Genomic DNA, 18,531 nt, shown 5'->3' with positions numbered 1-18,531 from the left:
TCATGATCTACTCTGCATATAAGTTAAATAAGCAGGGTGACAATATACAGCCTTGATATATTCCTTTTCCTATTTGGAACCAGTCTGTTGTTCCATGTCCAGCTGTAACTGTTGCTTCCTGACCTGCATATAGGTTTCTCAAGAGGCAGGTCAGGTGGTCTGGTATTCCCATCTCTTTCAGAATTTTCCACAGTTTATCGTGGTCCACACAGTCAAAGGCTTTGGCATAGTCAATGAAGCAGAAATAGATGTTTTTCTGGAACTCTCTTGCTTTTTTGATGATCCAGTGGAGGTTGACAGTTTGATCTCTGGTTCCTTTGACTTTTCTAAAACCAGCTTGAACATCTGGAAGTTCACATTTCATGTACTGCTGAAACCTGGCTTGGAGAATTTTGAGCATTACTTTACTAGTGTGTGAGATGAATGCAATTGTGTGGTAGTTTGAGCATTCTTTGCCATTGCCTTTCTTTGGGATTGGAATGAAAACTGACCTTTTCCAGTCCTGTGGCCACTTCTGTGTTTTCCAAATTTGTTGGCATATTGAGTGCAGCACTTTCACAGCATCATCTTTCAGGATTTGAAAGACCTCAACTGGAATTCCATCACCTCCACTAGCTTTGTTCGTAGTGATGCTTTCTAAGGCCCACTTGACTTCACATTCCAGGATGTCTGGCTCTAGTGAGTGATCACACCATCGTGATTATCTGAATCGTGAAGCTCTTTTTTGTACTAGTGTGTATTCTTGCCACCTCTTCTTAATATCTTCTGCTTCTCTTAGGTCCATACCATTTCTGTCCTTTATTGAGCCCATCTTTGCATGAAATCTTCCCTTGGTATCTCTAATTTTCTTGAAGAGACCTCTAGTCTTTCCCATTTTATTGTTTTCCTCTATTTCTTTACATTGATCGCTGAGGAAGGATTTCTTATCTCTCCTTGCTATTCTTTGGAACTCTGCATTCAGATGCTTATATCTTTCCTTGCAGATGGTGATTGCAGGCATGAAATTAAAAGACGCTTACTCCTTGGAAGGAAAGTTATGACCAACCTAGACAGCATATTAAAAATCAGAGACATTAGTTTGTCAAATGGAAACCTGTCTAGTTTTTTGTTGATGATGGAATTCCAGTTGAGCTATTTCAAATCTTGAAATATGATGCTGTGAAAGTGCTGCACTCAATATGCCAGCAAATTTGGAAAACTCAGCAGTGACCACAGGACTGGAAAAGGTCAGTTTTCATTCCAATCCCAAATTCTGTCTAGTCAAGGCTCGGTTTTTCTAGTAGTCATGTATGGATGTAAGAGTCGGACTATAAAAAAAAGCTGAGCACAAAATTGATGCTTTTGAACTGTGGAGTTGGAGAAGACTCTTGAGTGTCCCTTGAACTGCAAGAGAGCCAACCAGTCCATCCTAAAGGAAATCAGTCCTGGGTGTTTATTGGAAGGACTGATGTTGAAGCTGAAACTCCAATATTTTGGCCATGAGATGCGAAGAGCTGACTCATTTGAAAAGACCCTGATGTTGGGAAAGATTGAAGGCAGGAGGAAAAGGGGGCGACAGGATGAGATGGTTAGATGGCATCACCAACTCAATGGACATGAGTTTGGGTAAACTCCAGGAATTAGTGAGGGACAGGGAGGTCTGGCGTGCTGTGGTTCATGGGGTTGCAAAGAGTCAGACACGACTGAGCCACTGAACTGAACTGAACTGAACTGAATAGATACACAGATGTAGAGGAAGGACTTGTGAACTCAGCTGGAGAAGGAGAGGGTGGGATGGATTGAGAGAGTATCATTGAAACATAGGCACTACCATATGCAAGATAGCTAGCTAGTGGGAAGTTGCTATGTAATATAGGGAGCCCAGCATGGAGCACTGCGACAACTTAGAGGGTGGGATAGCGGGAAGTGGGAGGCAGGCTCACCCAGAGTGGATAATATACTTATGGCTTATTTGTGTTGTTGTACGAGGAAAACCAACCAAACATTGTAAAGCAGTGATTCTTCGATTAAAAATAAATAAATACAATGTGAAAACTATCATCCAACACATCTGTACTGTCATCTAAAGCTATATGGGATCATCTTCTATTCCTAGTTATTTTTCCACTATAAGTGCTTAGAAATGTCATTAAAGGTTTTGAAAATATGATTTTAATAGCCACAAAGTATTGTTTAAAATATCATACATAAATAATGAAATTTCAGTCTCAACATAGAAACATAATACCAAAAAAGGTTTCCATTTTAAACTAAAGCTTGCCTTTTAATTCAGCTTAATGAGAATTCCTCTGAAGATCTAAAATTCTTAGGAAAAGTAAATTATGTGGAGTCCTTCTTGCTTTCATCTGTTATGCCTTATTGTCATTTATTTCTAAGGACTCTTGGACTTTTGACATTTTTGCCTTTGACTGTAATTTTTGACTGAGATAAAATCTTAAATTTAAGTATTAAGAATGTCAAGAAGGAGTCTTGTAAGTGTGAATCACTCAGTCATGTCCAGTTATTTGTGACCCATGGACTGTAGCCCACCAGGTCCTCTGTCCAGAGAATTTTCCAGGCAAGAATATTGGAGTGGGTAGCCATTCCTTTCTTGAGGGGATCTTCCTGGCCTAGGGGTCAAACCCAGGTCTCCTGGATTGCAGGCAGATTCTTTACCATATGAACCACCAGAGAACCCTGACCCTGGTGGACATGGATGTAAAAATCCTCAAAAGAATATTAGCAAACCAAATTGATGAATACATTAAAGAATCATACACTATGATAAAATGTAAATCATGCCTTCAAGCATGATTTATTATCCGCACATCAATCACTGTGATACACAATATGAGCAAAATTAAGAATAAAATCACATGATCTTCTCAATAATTGCAGCAAAAGCTTTCGACAAAGGGTAACATCAATTTTGATGCAATCTCTCAGTACAGTGGTTATACATGGAACATGCCAAAGGGTATATAAGACAAGCCCACAGCTAACATCCAACTTAGTGGCAAAGAGGTGAAAAGTGACAGTGAAGTCTGTCGGTTGTGCCCGACTCTTGGCGACCCCCCTACCAGGGATTTTCCAGGCAAGAGTACTGGAGTGGGTTGCCATTTCCTTCTCCAGGGGATCTTCCCAGCCCAGGGTTCGAACCTGCGTCTCCCACATTGTAGGCAGACGCTTTACCATCGGAGCCAACGGGGATTTTCCTAAAAGATCAGGAAAGAACAAGGATGTCCACTCTCAACAGTCTTGTTCAACATAGTAGTGGAAGTGTCCTACCCTGAGTAACTAGGCGAGAAAAGGAAATTAAAGGCATCAGATTAAAGGAAGAGATGAAGTTACACTGTCATATTCGATTACGACAGGATTTATATGAAACCATAAAAACTCCACCAATAACAACCATTAAAACTAATAAACTCAGCAATATAGCAAGATATGAACAATCAGAGAGAGAACAAAACAGTCCCATATACAAATGCACCCCCCCAAAAAAAATACTGGAATAAATTTAACCGAGGGGCAGAAACACATGTACAGTCATGGGCTCCAAGACACAGAGTCTGGGTTCAAATCCCAGCTCATCTGCTGACCTGCAGTGTGACCCCGGGCAAATCACACAGTGATCTGAGTCTCAACATATTCAACTGTAAAATGGACACAAACCCAGTATCTCCTCCCAGGGCTGTGAAACTCCAAGGAAATGCTTATTTAGGCCCGGGGGTTGGAGTGTCTCCAGGAGCCTCTCCTTGTATGAAATTCCTCTAGAACTGGGCTCTCCTGATCCTGTGGGTGAGGGTCAAGGGTAGAGCCTGGGAACCAAATGGGACTGGACAAGGACGAGGACAAAAAAATACTAGTTCTGTGTCGATGAGAGAAGCCACCTCCTTTCCAGATCTCAGAGTGGGGCCTGCACCGAGGGCCCGGGGGATGCACAATCAGAAGTGATAACTCCGAACCCCCCACAGCAGGGACGGAGCCTTCCTGGCAAGAACCTTCTCTCTGGTCCAGGCTCCAGTGTGATGTGGTGCTGCTCCCTGAGTTCTCCATGTCTCCACCAGGCAAAAAGCTCTCAGGAGCTGGAGGTCTATTAAACCACAGGTGCCTGAGAGTCAGAATGACACAAGGACTAACAACATTGAAAATTAGCTATATTTTAAAAAAATGACAGAAGTACAGATGAGGCAGGGGATGAGAAGCAGAAGGATTGACTACCTCTCGAGCCTTTAGCAGAAATATCTCCACACCAGCTCAGCAGAGCCCACAGGAGGAAAATATAATGGAAAAGCAGGCTATGGGTATATCTCTACATTGCTGGACTCAGAGACCCAAGTCCCAATCCACCAACATTGTTCTGCGTATCCAGACACGGAGAGGAAGAAACGCAGACCTTGCCTTAGGAAGTCTCAGCCAGACTTAATATTGGGGTGCTGAGCATGGTCACATGGTCACTATGGACTCAGACCCTCCTCCATGCTCACATCCTCTGTTCTCACAGAAACATACACGGTTCACTACAGAGAACCCTCTGAGGGTACTTGTGTATACTAGAGACTGGCAATGGTGAAATGCAAAGAGAAGACACAGAAATGGAAACATGCCTCTGGGGTGCTCTACAAATTAAGAAATTCTGAAGTTCTTGATACTTGGCATTTTAAAAAAAGCTTCTTAATATGTAAACCCAGAAAGGACACTTCCAGGAGAAAGAACAAAGGAATCGTCCCTTTGGGAAAATTTGGTATCCATATGGAAAAGTAAGTTGGATCCCTACCTCACAAAACACCACCAAACCAATTAGACACACACTAAGAACCAACATGGCATCTGGCCCATGACTTCATGGGAAATAGATGGGGAAACAGTGTCACACTTTATTTTTTGGGGCTCCAAAATCACTGCAGGTGGTGATTACAGCCATGAAATTAAAAGATGCTTACTCCTTGGAAGGAAAGTTATGACCAACCTAGATAGCATATTCAAAAGCAGAGACATTACTTTGCGGACAAAGGTCCATCTAGTCAAGGCTATGGTTTTTCCAGTGGTCATGTATGGATGTGAGAGTTGGACTGTAAAGAAAGCTGAGCGCCGAAGAATTGAAGCTTTTGAACTGTGGTGTTGGAGAAGACTCTTGAGAGTCCCTTGGACTGCAAGGAGATCCAACCAGTCCATTCTAAAGGAGATCAGCCCTGGTCTTTCTTTGGAAGGAATGATGCTAAAGCTGAAACTCCAGTACTTTGGCCACCTCATGCGAAGATTTGACTCATTGGAAAAGACCCCTGATGCTGGGAGGGATTGGGGGCAGGAAGAGAATGGAACGACGGAGGATGAGATGGCTGGATGGCATCACCAACTCGATGGATGTGAGTTTGAGTGAATTCCAGGAGATAGTGATGGACAGGGAGGCCTGGCATGCTGCGATTCATGGGGTCGCAAAGCGTGGGCCACGACTGGGCGACTGAACTGAACGGAACTGAAGAACCAACAATTGAAAGAAAAACTTTACAAAATTTCGAACAATTTTTGATGAAGGAATATCTTTTCTTTAAGTTGAGGTATTGTTGATTTACAATAATTTGTTTAAGGTGTACAGCAAAGTGATTCACTGATTTAGCCTCTCAGGTGCTTCCTTGGACAAAATTCATTCCCTTTGGGAGGCCCGTGTGCCATGCCCTCAACTCAGAACAGCTAAAAATCCTGAATACGCAAAGCAGCATGTGGTGGTGCTTGTGGGGGTTTTTAGACTGAATAAATTATTCTAACATGATACAAGAAACAAGCCCAGAGGTTAGGAGAGGATCTCCAAACCTATCTTCAAACAGGAGGCCCGGCTCCCTTGAATGTGGGTGAAACAGCGCTTGGGAAGGGAAGAGGTGTGTCATGAATATTGTGCCTGCAGAGGACAAAGTGGTGAGTAGAGAGGATGCGGGGCATGCCCCAGGACACTGAGCACAAAGACACAGTGACTAGACTCTCAGCCCTCCTCTCGGGGTATCGCACTGTCTCCACCTCGGATAAGGGAAAAGCAGCTCACGTGTGTCCTGGAGAGTATGGTCACATGACCTGGCCCTGGCCAATCGGTGTGTTCTATCCCCTCTGGCCACCGTGATTGGCTCAGGACTGGTGCGATGACCAATCGGGGCCCAGGGCCAGGCCTCACGCAAGAATCAAGGGAAGAAGAGCTGGCCTTCTGCCAGAAGGGGTGGGGCTGGGTGAGGTCAGGCTACAGCAGTGGGAGGGGCATGAGGTCAGCCTGGGGCGGTTGGTGGCCATCCTGAGCCCATCAGGGCAGAGCTGCTGGCCTGAGAATGAGGCCGCTGCTGAGCCCAGGGGTTGAGAGTGCCGGTTCCTGCTGTGGTCCCAGAGCTCCACCTGAAAGCGGAAGGAAGCCGTCTGCCTGTGAGTCCTCTCCTGCTTGTCTGTCAGCTTGTCTGAACCACGCTGACATGAGACATGTAGGGACCCTCCCTCAGTTTGCAACATGTTACATCCATTGCTGTCCTTTCAGTGCCTCGCTTGAAACTCAGTTCATGAGCTCCTTTGTCTGCATCGCGGCCCACCTGGCTGCCACGGGAGGGATACAGCTGACAATGAATCCAAAGCTCGTATCTCACAGCCGGGAATCTGTGTATAAAGGACCTGATTATTCACGCTGTAGAGGCAGTAGTAGGTTCCAGGGATCGGTAACCAGGGCTTGAGTCAAAGTGACTCCACAGCTGTTTTAATGCCTGGGGAGGGTTCTGGCTATAGTGGGGGTGTGGTGAATCTCCTGAGGTTCTGAAGGCCTCCTGTGTGCAGGTTCCTGGTGCAGAGAGAAGAGAAGGCGGAGTCCTTCCCTGGAGGTGGTCACAGCTCATGGACGAGCCAGACAGGCAGGCAGGGCACAATAGCACCTGAGCTGCCTTCATGAGTGAATGGTGTGGGGGCAGAGGAAGAGCATCAGGTCTGCTCCCTTATGTGGTGCCCAGGGCAGGTTGTCACCAGAGTAAACACTTACTATGGTGATGACCATCACTCCTGTCTGCAAAGGGTTTACACTGTGTGTGTCTACATCTGAGCAGTCAGGCCGTTTCTAAACTACACTGGCCATGGGCATTGCCTCTCCTTAGAACTTGATATGTTTCATCTCTTCCTTACTGAACATTCATTGCCAAGAGGGTTTTTGGGCCACAAGGATGTTGGGTTGTTCTCTAGCTTTGTCTCATGAGGAATGCTTTTCCAGTTGTTGGTGTGGTTTGTTTTTCCAGCTCTCTTTCCTGGCTTATTTTGTGAATTTGTTTCTGCCAGAGGAAGAGCTTCGGATCTGCCTTCTGGCTGAGATGTGACACTTAAAACAGCAGCACTGACCTGGATATCATGACCATATTTGCCAAAAGGGCTTTGTTTTGCAGAAGACATCTTGAAAGTACCTACACTGTCCTTTCAGATACCCAGAGGCTATTTGAAATGAAATAAAAAACAAGAATTCTCAAGTTTAGTCTTATAATATGTGGGGAGTCAGAAAAATCACCCGGAGAAGGGAAACACTACCCACTCCAGTATTCTGGCCTAGAGAATTCCTTGGAGGGTATAGTCCATGGGGTCGCAAAGAATCAGACAAAATCGGATGACTGAACACCAACAGCCATGAAGTTTCACCATTTGTCAAAAAGAGATACCAACAGTATTTGCACAACTGTGTGCATGTTCAGTTGCTCATTCGTGTCCAACTCTTTGCAGCCCTGTGGACTGTAGCACCCAAGATCCTCTATCCATGGAATTTTTCAGGCAAGAATACTGAAATGGGTTGCCATTTTTCCTCCAGGGGATCTTCCCCACCGAGGGATTGAACCCAGGTCTCCTGCATTTCCTACATTGGCTGGCAGGTTCTTTTCTGCTGAACCACCTGGGAAACAAGTCAGTACATCACTGGGGTATCCTAAGGTACTTAACTTAGAGTCTGGCACTCGGGTCATTCTCACTGGTGATGTGAATATTCAGTCAGATATCATTATTGCTCATATGATAATGGAATGGCCATGCTCACACAGGAGAAAGAATAGCCTTTCCAAGTCCAATTAAATCCTTCAGCACACATATCTTCTTTAAAACTTCTGACTTTGAAATAAACATCAAGCATAAAGACATTGGTTATGGCCACCAGGAAAGATCGAGTTGTACTAATCAGTGACGAGGCTTCTTCCAGTTCCAACATGCATGCGTTGTTTCCCCAGCACCACCCAGCTCTTCTGTGACAGCAGCTGGGGGTCCTGCAACTTAACTCAGTGTGGACTCTGCCTATCTGGGGGTAGTTCCAGACCCCACAGGTTAAAGGCCCAGCCCTACAAGACCCTCCCCCCACTCCAGCCATCATTTGCAAGCCCAGATTGTCACCTGCGCTCTGACCCACTGGCTACCCGTTCAGAGGTTCTAATGACTTTGGGTTCTATTAATTTGTCGAGTGGTCACAGAACTCAGAGAAACATGTTGCATAGTAGATCACAGCCTTATTGTAAAAGGTAATAAACTCAGGAACAGCCAACGGAGGGGGATACACAGGACATGGTGTGTGTGTGTGTGGGAGGCACGGAACTTCACACTCTCCGAGCCTCACTTTCCCCAAATTTGCATGTGTTCATCAACACAGAAGCTGTCGAGGCTCTGTTTGGGGGTTTTTATGGAGGAGTCATCACACAAGCACAATTGATTAAATCACTGGTTGTTGGTGATTGCTTCAAGCAGAAGCCCTTCTGGCTTTCCCGGACATGGTGGGCGGGGGCAGGGGAGGGACTGAAAGTTCCAATCCTCTAACCATGTGCTTAGTTACCCTGGCAAGCAGCGCCCCTCTTTGGAAAGGAGGCACTCTTTGAAAAGTCACCTCATTCACCTAACAAGAGACACCTTGTCTGCTCTCCCCACTTAGGTAATTCCCAGAGTTTTAGGAGCTCTGTGCCAGGACCGGGGGACAAAGGCCAAAAATGTATTTCTTATTATTAATACAAATCACAAAGTCACAGTGACCCCAAATTTCAGTGATAATTTGATTCTATAGCCTTAAAAGTTTTTCAGCGGTTGATTGGACCTTTTTTTAAAAAAACTTTGGGGCCACATCTCGAGGCATGCAGTGATCTTAGTTCCCCAACCAGGGATTGTACCCACACTCCCTGCATTGGAAGGCAGAGTGTTAACCACTGGACCACCAGGGAAGTCCCTGATTGGGCCCTTTTTAGGTGAAACTCTTATCGTGGCATAAACTAATGGTTCAAGATTTTGAAAAGCTGGAGCTGAGCATGAGCCATCTTCCTGTGGTGTCTTCAATTCATTACCGATTTTTCCATGGCCCCTGCAAACCCGAGCTTTCCTCTGAGATGAGTCAGGCCCCAGGAAGCCTGTTGCCTGCCCCTGCTGGAGACCAGAGTCTATTCACGGGCTGGCTGGGCACAGGTAGCAAGCGGGGTGTGTGCGGGTCCACACAAGCCCAATTAGCGGAGAGATGTCCGGGATGACCCATTCCCGGGTGTGCTCTGATTCCAAGAAGTGAGAGGGTTTGGGGAACAAGATAGCCTCAGAGAGAGCCCAGCCACATGACCTTGCCCACTGTGAAACAAACTTGGGGCTTATGCATGCTTCCCCAGGGAGAAAGAAATCCATGGACTCCATTGGATCCTCAAACAATGACCCCCAAAAGATGAAGAGTCTTAAAGTGGGATTTCTCAGCCTTGGTGTCGTTGGCATTTAATATCTTGCAGCATTCATAAATGCAACTGAAAATGTCCCCAGATGTTACCAGTGTCCCCCCGGCCCAAACATGAAGGGCAGCTGGACATGCTGGACCAGAAGCAGGGATGAATTAAATGAAAGTTGCTCAGTCGTGTCTAACTCTTGGCGACCCCATGGGCTATAGAGTCAATGGAATTCTCCAAGCCAGAATACTGGAGTGGGTAGCCTTTCCCTTCACCAGGGGATCTTCCCAACACAGGGATCGAACCCAGGTGTCCTGTATTGCAGGCAGATTCTTTACCTGCTGAGCCCCAAGGGAGGCCCAAGCGAAGCCCAGTGAAGCAAGAGGAATGGGGGCAGATACGCAAGTCTGCCCTCCTGAAATGTCTGCTGGCCCGGTCGTCTGCAGTTCTGACTGGGCAGGGTGTGGAGATCACGGGGGCTCAGAGATGTCTGACCCCCTTTGCTCCCCTGGGCCAGCTGGCGTGTGGGGCTTTGAGCCCCACACAGATGGGGCCCCTATGTGCAGCGTGAGCCTTTCTCCCGAGTCAGGAGGTTTATTGTTGAGAAGACATCCCATGATGACCAGGGGAAGACTGGCCTGGATGAGGTAGCGGTCGATTGGTGGATCTTAGGGACACAGAACATTGAGTGTCCCAGGTGGGGCTTCTGATACCGACGACCACAAACTTGGGTGGTGGGAAGGCTTAAAACAATACTAATCAATTATCTCCCCGTTCTGGGGGCCGGAAGTCTAAAGTCCAGGGTCAGCAGGACTGGGCCCCCAGACCTGGGCTCTGGAGGAACGTCACTCCCAACTCTTCCAGTTTCTGGGGCTCCAGGTGTTCCTGGGTTTGTGGCCACATCCCCCCAGCCTCTGCTTCCTCCTCACACAGCCTCCTTCTCTCTGTGTGTCTCTCCTCTTCTTATAAAGACACCCATCATCCTGCACAAGGCCCACCTAATCCACTGTAACCTTATCTAACTTGATTTCATCTGCAAAGACCCCATTTCCAAAAAAAGGCCCCCCGGCAAATATGGGGAGTTGGGATGTGGGTGTCTCTTTTGGAAGGAACCATTCACCCTGCCACAAAGCTGAGCCTTTACACACGAGCGGTTATCCCAGGAGTGGGGGAAGCTCACACGGGACCCCTCGAGTACAGCCATGGGTGGGGGAGGCACAGCACGTGGTTGGAGGGCTGAGCAGGGTAGATGGTCTGTCGGGGACCAAGCCTTGGCCTGGCTGCCTTGGTGCAGGGTCCTGGGGTGTGCACGGAAGCCCCTGAGGTCGTCAAGATGCAGGTTCTGACTTTTAGCAGGTCTAGGAGTGCCCCACAGCGCGCTTCTCACCTGCTCCCAGGGTGTATAAACTGATGACCCTGGTCCATGCTTAGAGGTGCGAGGAGCGTGCAGGCCTGTTTCCCAGGAGCTGTCAGAAACTTCCCCAAGGAAGGCCCCCCTCTACCGTGTCCACGCAAGTCCCCGATCCCCTGTCCAGTGCCCCAGAGGTGCCCCAGACAGAGACCTGTACACAACACTGGGTGCCCGGGCCAGGAACCCAGTGGAGGGGGAAGTGGTGGGTCTGGAAGAAACGTGCTCATAACTTTGCGTATAGGACAGATGGAGGCTGAGCCTGGCTGACTGGCTGTGACCACAGGTGATCCACTTGCCCCTCCATCGTCCGCCAGGCACCATGGGCCCAGAGGAACTCAGCTTAAAAATTGCTTCCCCAGCCACCCACAAAAGGGGCCCTCATTGTCAAATTAGGATCTGACACCTTGATCCAGAAGACGGCCCCCGAAGTCAGTTTCACACATGAAGGTCCAGGAGGGGTGTCATGTCAGAGACCCCTTGGACAGCAGACAGGATGGAAATGGTGGGGAAAGGTCCTGGAGGCAGGCGGCCCAGGCCTGCCTTCTGCAGGAGTGCCTCTTCTGCCCATCCCCCACTGCTCTGTCCCTCCGATGGCTGGCGGCGGCGTTAGCGGCCAGGGTTCCCAGGAAAGGGATAAGAGCACCTTGGGAATTCCTCTGGAGCCAGCGCCATTTCCTATGGATGAAGGCTAAAGTGCCACTGGGGTAGGAGGAGCATCCTGAAACGATCTGACCTTGACTCACGGCCTGGAGTCGGGACTCAGATTGGAGTCCAGGCGCTCGCTGGAGCGGAGGGGTTCAGCTTCAGGAGAGGGTCATGCACGCTGACTTGGGGGTGGGGGTGTAGTCGTGGGGTGGGCTCACCACTAGGACGAAGATTCGGGTCCTTGATATCAAAGAGAGGCGGGGCTTCCCGCCGACCCATTGAGAAGCAGGTGTCAGCTCATGGAGACCACGGCGGCTGCCGCCCCAGCTTGGGGCTTCTTCTCCTCTTTCCTGCTGCTGGCCTTCAGGACGCTAGTGGCCGCCTTGCTGGGCGCCGCTCACCGCCTGGGGCTCTTCTATCAGTTGATGCACAAGGTGGACACGGCAAGCATCCGGCATGGTGGGGAGAATGTGGCAGCCGTGCTGAAGGCCCACGGTGTGCGCTTCCTTTTCACGCTGGTCGGCAGGCACATTTCGCCACTGCTGGTGGCCTGTGAGAAGCCGGACATCTGCGTGGTGGACACCCACCACGAAGTCACAGCTGTGTTTGCCACTGATGCTGTGGCCCGCCTGACTGGGACGATGGGCGTGGCAGCAGTGACGGCCGGCCCCGGCCTCACCAACGCAGTGACTGCGGTGAAGAATGCCCAGATAGCCCAGTCCCCAGTCCTGCTCCTGGGTGGGGCTGCCAACACCCTGCTGCAGAATCGGGGTGCACTCCAGGCAGTTGATCAGATAGCCCTGTTCAGGCCACTCTGCAAGTTTTGTGCTTCTGTGCGGAGAGTACGGGATATCATCCCCACCCTGAGGGCCGCGATGGCTGCTGCACAGTCAGGCACCCCTGGCCTGGTGATTATGGAACTGCCTCTGGACGTGCTGTACCCCTACTTCATGGTTCAGAAGGAGATGGTGCCAGGTAAGCCGCCCAAGGTCGTCATGAGTCCAGCGGTCCACTGGTACTTAGCAAATCCCCTGGCCAACCCCTTTGCAGGAGCTTGGGAGCTTGAGCCTGAGGGGCCTCTGCCCCTGGACATTCCCCAGGCCTCCCCCCAGCAGGTTCAGTGATGTGTGGAGATCTAGAGTTGGGCCAAAAGGCCCCTCATGCTAATTAGGAGCCAGGCCCTGCTGCCTCCAACATCCGCAGGCAAGCTTTGGGTTGCCGTGGAGAACCTGGGCATCCCTTGCTTCCTGGCGGGGATGGCACGGGGACTGCTGGGCCGCAACCACCCCCTCCACTTCCAGCAGAACCGCAGGGCCGCCCTGAAGAAGGCAGACGTGGTTGTCCTGGCAGGAGCAGTGTGTCACTTCCGCCTGTCCTATGGGTGTGTCCTCAGCTGCAGCAGCAAAATCATTGTTGTCCTGATCAACTCAGACATTTTCTGGAAGCCCCAAGAGGCTGTGCAGGGAGATGTGGGCTCCTTGTGGTGAAGCTGGTGGAGGGCCTCCAGGGTCAGATGTGGGCCTCAGACTGGGCAGAGGAGCTTCGGCAAGCTGACCAACAGAAGGAGCAGACCTTTCGGGAGAAGGCACTGATGCCCGTAGCCCAGCATCTTAACCCGGTGCGGGTCCTGCAGCTGGTGGAGGACACTCTGCCTGACAACCCCATCCTGGGTCGATGGCGGGAACTTTGTGGGCACAGCTGCCTACCTGGTGCAGCCCCGTGGGCCCTTGTGTTGGCTTGATCCTGGGGCCTTCGGGACTCTGGGGGTTGGCGCCGGATTTGCACTTGGGGCCAAACTGTGTCGGCTGGATGCTGAGGTCTGGTGCCTGTTTGGGGATGGAGCGTTTGGCTATAGTCTCTTCGAATTTGACACCTTCGTCAGACACAAGATCCCAGTGATGGCCTTGATAGGAAATGATGCTGGCTGAACCCAGATTTCCAGGGAGCACGTGCCCTCTCTGGGCAGCAATGTGGCCTGTGGCCTGGCTTACACTGATTATCACAAGGCAGCCCAGGGACTGGGGACCCAGGGCTTGCTGCTCTCATGCGAGAGTGAGGATCAGGAGGTCAGGGTGCGTGACGACCAGCAGCGGTGCCAAGACGGCCCCCCGGCTGTGGTCAGCATCCTCGTCGGGAGGATGGACTTCCGGGACGGCTCCATTGCCATGTAGGGCCTCGTGGGTCAGTGCTCTTGGCTCTCTTCCCACCCCTGGACTGTGCCTAGCTGGCTTGGAGTTTCATCCTTGCCTGCCCTGGGCCTAAGCCGTGAGGCCCAGTGACCCTGCAGTCTTCCCTGAGGACAGGGAGGGGTTGGAAGGAGTCAGAGCTAAGACAGGCTCTGACAGCCCTGGGGAGTCCTTGGGCCTATTTGTGAGCTCAACTGTGTCCTTTCCCCTGCTCACTTGTTGTTCAGTCACTACGTCGTGTCCGTCTCTTCGTGACTTCATGGACTGCAGCACGCCAGGCTCCTCCATCCATCCACTATCTCCCAGAGTCTGCTCAAATTCGTGTCCATTAAGTCGGTGATGCTATCTAACCACCTCATCCTCTTCTGCCTCCTCCTCCTTTTGCCTTCAGTCTTTCCCAGCATCAGGGTCTTTTCCAGTGAATTGGCTCTTTTGCATCAGGTGGCCAAAGTATTGCAGCTTCCTGTCTCACACACTGAATAAACCACGTCTGGTCCATGGGGGCCCAAGTACTCAAAAAAAAAAAAGAGCAGGTTGTGGGCCAAAATGTTTCCTTGTAACTGAAACCCATCAGCATTTTTCAAGTGCAAACTCAAAGCCAGGGCATTATTTATGTCCACTGGTAACTGCTGATAAGGCCACACAGGAAACCCCCGGCTGTGTACTGGGGGTGACCGAGGCCCACACCTCCCTGATGTTGAACTTGACTCCGGATTTGGCAGAATTGTTAAGGCCGCAGACACGTGAACCCTACAATGTCAGTTTGCTTTCAAGCTGCCTTTCAGGGCTCGCCACGGCACCCCAGGGCTGGCAGGCTGTAGTTTCTCCTCATTCCTCCCTGGAGCTGGTGGGCCATGGTGGTATCTGTTTCCCGTCTTTGTGGATATTGTTTTTTGAAAAGCAAGCGAACAACTGCCTGCTGGAGGATGGCAGCCGCCTCCACACCAGACTCCAGGATGGCTGGTCAGGCGGTGAGGGTACCTGAGCTCCCAGGGAGGCTCAGACCCTGCACAGACCCTCTGAGGCCACGTGTGTGGGTCCAGACCCAGGCTGGCCACTTCCTGGGGGCTGAACAGCCTCAGGCAAGGGGCTTCCCCACTTGGGACCTTGGTTTTTCCATCCTAGAATGGAGGGGCTTTCATCTGCTGGCGGGTGGGGAGGGTTGCCGTGGACATGGAACAGAGGGGAGAGGGGGATGTTTCTTGCAGTTTCCAGCTGAGGCCTTGTGGGCATGAGCTGGTGTCCGAGACAGTTCCCAGACTTGGCTGAGTGTGGTGATGAGCATGGAGTTGGGGGGCAGGGGTCCCTCCTCATAGCCTGGACATTGGGATGGGGGTTCTCGACTTGGAGGCACCTCAAGTCTAATTTCAACAACTCCGTATGTAAGGATAATGCAGCAACAGATGTTGTCAGGGACTTGTCAGCCTGGATGCAAAGCCCCATCCCTACCCCACCTTCTGTGGGCATCCTGACCTGACTTGTGGTACAGGGGTCAGATGCCTTTACTGAGGGAAGGAACTGAGGCTCTGAGAGGTGGGGCAAGGAGATCAAGGCCACTGGGTCTGACAGGGGCAGAGCCAGCACTTGAACCTGGGTGCTGGGTCCTCGTGTCAGACTCTTTGCCCTGAACCGTGAGAACTGGATTATAGAGAGGGCTGAGTGCCAAATAATTGATGCTTTTGAACTGTGGTGTTGGAGAAGACTCTTGAGAGTCCCTTGGACTGCAAGGACATCAAACCTGTCAATCCTAAAGGAAATCAACCCTGAATATTCATTGGAAGGACTGATGCTGAACCTGAAGCTCCAGTACTTTGGCCAACTGGTGTGAAGAGCTGACTCATTGGAAGATCCTGATGCTGGGAAAGATGGAGGGCAGGAGGACTAAAGAGGGTGTCAGAGGATGAGATGGTTGGATGGCATCACTGAGTCCATGGACATGAGTTTGAGTGAGCTCTGGGAGGTGGTGAAGGACAGGGAAGCCTGGTGTGTTGCAGTCCATGGGGTCTCCAAGAGTTGGACGTGACTTAGTGACTGAACAACAACAAAATGTGGTCTTCAGCCGCCATCTCACTCCTACCCCCAGGCTTAGTGCCTATGCCATGAGCCTCTCCTACAGTGAGGTGTCAGGGGCCATTGTCTAGTCCCGAAGCTATTCATATCTCTATTCATAATTCTACCATTACATATTCATTTCTTTGGCCATAATGTTTTTATGTCTCTTGAGTCTTAAGTGCTGAGGCTTTTATACACCCCACCTGGCTTCCTTTGGGCCTCTCTTGGTTTTGTGGAAGCATACTTGTTATAAACTGGAGAAGGAAATGGCAAAGTTATAAAGTGAATTCTGGACATGTTTTAAGAGTCTTGTCTTTAAAGTTCCCAAGGACGGCTCTTCCTGGTCCCAGGTAGTCGGGCTGATATCTGTGCCCCTCTGGTTGCAGTTCTGACGTCCTCCCATGTCTCTAGGCCAGTTGTGTGCCAGAGTCAGCTCTTTCTGGTTCATTGGGAATTCTGCCAGCTGGGTGTTAACCCTTTGGTACATGAAACAGGCCATGGCGGGAGTATTTACACCACAGAAATTGGCAAATGATGTAGCTACAGATCAGAGTTGGTTTTTCTTCCTGGAGAGCAGGGGGTTGGGCAGGGGGCTGCATATGTTATCAGCGTGCCCCTGCTGTGTGGCCACGTGTCTCCTTTTCCTGAAGAGGTCAAGTGTCTTCAAACGTGTCTGTTGTATTTTCACTTCTCGTTATGACACGTTTTTATTTCTGCCCATTCTGTTTGGTTCTCTTCCAAGTTGGCTGTGTGATTTTCTTTAATGGTTTCCTGTCCTGTGCAGGACCTTTCTATCTTGAGGTTTATTTCTCTAAATAAGGTGAGCTTAGCTGATTGATTAGATTTATTATCCATCAAATCCTCTCAGAATCCCAAAGCTGAGGGGGTCACTTCTGCTGGTTCTCCTCCAGCTGTCTTTCATCCTGGTGTGCCTGGTGTTCTTCCACAATGGCCGCCACCCTTCCATAACCCGTGGGGCAGTTCCCAAGCCTGGGAAGAAGGTGTCCTTATCCAGAAAGACTTGGCACTTGCATTCTCCACTCATCTGAGGGTGTTATGGATAGGATCACCTTGAACCAGGGTGACATGCCTGGACCCACCGGGGTCCTCACCCGCTCCTTCTCCTGCTCAGCACCAGAACCACCTTCCTTGTAATTCCAGCGGCTGGAGAAGGGAGGTGGTTTCTGGGTCACCTGAAAGTGTCGTCTCCTGGGAGTCCAGCTCCATGGGGAGGGAGGGGTCTTCTATCAGACTCCTCCTCTTGGGCAGTTGCTCCTCTGGGCCTTCTCAGGTCTTCAGCAACTTGAAGGCGTGACACTTTTTTGTTGTTGTTGTTTTCCATGAGAGTGTGGATCTGAGTAACCTACCCACCAATCATCAAAGCAGACTGTGAATGAATACATGTCTTTTATTCCTTCAACAAGCCAGGCCTTGGGAGCTAGACCCTATGCCGAAGCTGAGGGGTAAATCCGCCCCAGCCAGTCCTGCAGCCCCAGCTCCCTCAGAGACTGCCTTCTGGGTCCTGGCTCACTGGAGACAGTCGAGAGTACCACATCCAGGATGTGTAGAAGGCATGCTTATGCCAGCACCCCATGTGACTGCTCCTCCTGGGCGGTGCAGACATGGTCAGCAGAAACCACGGTGCAGAAATGCCTCCCTGCAGACCCTTGCCCAGGGACTGAGCACTTTTCTGTCCCCTTCGGGAGCCGTCCAGGTGGAGGGCAGGCGTGAGGAAGTCAGGGTCAGCCCCCAGTGGCAGTCCCAGCCTGCCGCCTCGTCCACGAGTATTAAAATGAACCTGAGGATGCTGCCGAGGTTGGGGAAGGACTGCAGGAGCATCCTCGGCCAGCACACAGTAGGAGCTCAGCAGGACTGTCCCCCCAGCCCCCTGGATCACTCAGCAAATATCATCAAGCAAGGCTCCTGTGAGATGTTAAAGTGACCCAGAAAGGGCCCCTGTCTTCCTACTCCGGGAACTGGAAATAGGGTGGTCCTGGAGCCGATCAGGAGAAGGAGGGGGTGAGGCCCACCCCGTGCCAGACGCTCTCCCTCTTGGGGGACCCGTCGGTCACCTAAGCAGACAGACCCAGCCTGGAACCAGCATTCCAGCTCACACCCATGTGGGACCCCAGTGCCAACAGGAAGAGCAGGCAGGACCCAGGGCTGCCAAGAATGCACCCGGTCATTAGGGACTGACCAGGCATCACGTGCCTTCAACACATTTGCGGAGAACACGACCTCTCCCACAGAGCAGCCCTGGCATCAGAGACCCTCCGAGTGGTGGTATTATCCTTGGAGCTGAGGAAGCCGAGGGCACAGGGGGGAAGTTGACCAGGCCCCTGTGGTGGTCAGAAGTCTGGCCCAGGCCTCCCACCTGGCTCCGTGGCTTCCTGGCCCGGCGGTGCTCGGGAGCCGTCCTGTGTGTCCCTGCTGTGCACACATGCTCCCCACAGCTCCTGCTGGACCATGAGCCGGGGAGGGGTGCACACACAGGATGCCGTGGGGGCGCCCCCACCACCCTCGGGCCTGAGACTTGGCACCCCTAATTCCCTGATGGCAGTGACGGGGCCCTCTGGGGTGGGCGGCAGCT

The 18,531-nt window shown here is 50.8% G+C and overlaps 1 protein-coding gene and 1 pseudogene across 1 annotated transcript in view; both read left to right on the top strand.

Moving 5' to 3' along the window:
• The first annotated feature begins 6,228 nt into the window (after nucleotides 1-6,228).
• Nucleotides 6,229-18,531, top strand: part of LOC113897471 (liprin-alpha-1-like) — a 37,849-nt gene continuing 25,546 nt past the window's right edge. Inside the window, exon 1 of the mRNA XM_027550221.1 lies at nucleotides 6,229-6,384. The gene's annotated coding sequence lies outside the window, so the exon portion shown is untranslated. The remainder of the gene's footprint in view (nucleotides 6,385-18,531) is intronic.
• On the top strand, nucleotides 11,900-13,874 carry LOC113897297 (annotated as a pseudogene).

Source organism: Bos indicus x Bos taurus, chromosome 8, assembly GCF_003369695.1.
Source record: "Bos indicus x Bos taurus breed Angus x Brahman F1 hybrid chromosome 8, Bos_hybrid_MaternalHap_v2.0, whole genome shotgun sequence".
Lineage (NCBI taxonomy): Eukaryota > Metazoa > Chordata > Mammalia > Artiodactyla > Bovidae > Bos > Bos indicus x Bos taurus.
This window is presented reverse-complemented; position numbering and strand designations above follow the sequence as displayed.